Source organism: Procambarus clarkii, unplaced genomic scaffold, assembly GCF_040958095.1.
Source record: "Procambarus clarkii isolate CNS0578487 unplaced genomic scaffold, FALCON_Pclarkii_2.0 HiC_scaffold_110, whole genome shotgun sequence".
NCBI lineage: Eukaryota > Metazoa > Arthropoda > Malacostraca > Decapoda > Cambaridae > Procambarus > Procambarus clarkii.
In genome coordinates this window covers 813,577-814,990 of record NW_027189143.1, presented here as the reverse complement: position 1 = coordinate 814,990, position 1,414 = coordinate 813,577, and the positions used below count along the sequence as shown (strand labels likewise).

Sequence of the window (1,414 nt, the reverse complement as noted above, 5' to 3'; positions counted from 1 at the left end):
CTTTGCTTCTACCATGATGATGATGAGATAACCAAGGTGATGAGAGACGCTCAGACAGTCACGGGGGAATGATGCTGCCGCCGCTTGAGCCGAACCTATTTATGTGCCGGCACGGTACAGAAGCTGCAACCTGGCAACTCGTCCACCAATCACGACGGTTGGTTTTACGGCTCCGAAACCTGGATCCCATATCTTCTCTAAAATAGAAGCATTTGTTCATGTTCTTTGTAAAAGTATCATAAAGCAGGACAGATGAGACAAATATCATAAAAACTGAAGAGCAGATGAGCACACACATGTTTGTATTACAAAAGAAAATCCACAAATTCATTAGAAATTGGCAGGGCAGGCTGAGGAAGTAGGTAGATGTAAAATGTCTGTAAATGGCGAAAGAACATAAACCCAAGACTGAATAAACGATGTTAAATATCCATGCCAAGGAGACAAAAATATGTTAGGATACAATTACCATTAAGACACCACAAGCAGGTCCGTATCCTGCCGCGATGACTTAAAAGAGTTGGTTATTAGCCACAATGTGTAGGCAGTCTCATGCCAACGGCCATACCACGTTGAGAACACCGCTTCTCGTCCGATCAGCGAAGTTAAGCAACGTTGGGTTTGGTTAGTACTTGGATGGGTGACCGCCTGGGAACACCAAATGCTGTTGGCAATAATGTTTTTTGTTTTGTTTTGTTTCGTTTGTTTTTGTTTGAATGGCTGGCTCCACGGGAAATTCACGGAGTTGTGTGGAATAAGGCCTGGTAAAATGAATTAATATGTATGTCATGTTTAAAACAAACTCGCTTAATATAGATATTGTGTGAGGCTTTATACAAAAACAAACAACCAAAACAAAACATGTTGTATATATATATAGCTTAATCCGGGTTTGAACTCGCAACTCCAAGAATACGCATCACTTATATACACTTTACCACTGGACCACTGCTGCAGGACACAAGCTTGATGCTGAGGTATCAATTTAATGACGTAAATGCCATTTCCACAAATAAATGATAATTAAAAAGTATTTGTATGTACAAATCTTTTCTGTTTAAAAGGCTACAATATCAGTTACTGATATAATTTGTGTTAATGTTTCTATACCCACAAGAAGGCATATTTTTGCTTATATGTAAAGGGTACGGAGAACGAATCCACAGACCATCATTCCCCCCCTCCCCCCCCCCCCCCCCCCCCCCCCCCCCCCCCCCCCCCCCCCAACTCCCACCTACTACCACCACCACCACCACCACCAATCACCACCAATCACCACCAATCACCACCAATCACCACCAATCACCACCACCACATCTAACCGAAAACCCCCTAACACATCAACCCTCCCCCCAATCAACAGGCGAAATAATAACCCTCAAATGCCTGCCTGCCTGCCTGCCTGCAAGCCAAT

The 1,414-nt window shown here is 43.4% G+C and overlaps 1 non-coding gene across 1 annotated transcript; it reads left to right on the top strand.

The window, feature by feature from the left end:
- The first annotated feature begins 554 nt into the window (after positions 1 to 554).
- LOC138360422 (5S ribosomal RNA) lies at positions 555 to 673 on the top strand. The gene has a single exon (XR_011226373.1). It is a non-coding gene; the product is annotated as a 5S ribosomal RNA (ribosomal RNA).
- Positions 674 to 1,414: the final 741 nt, after the last annotated feature.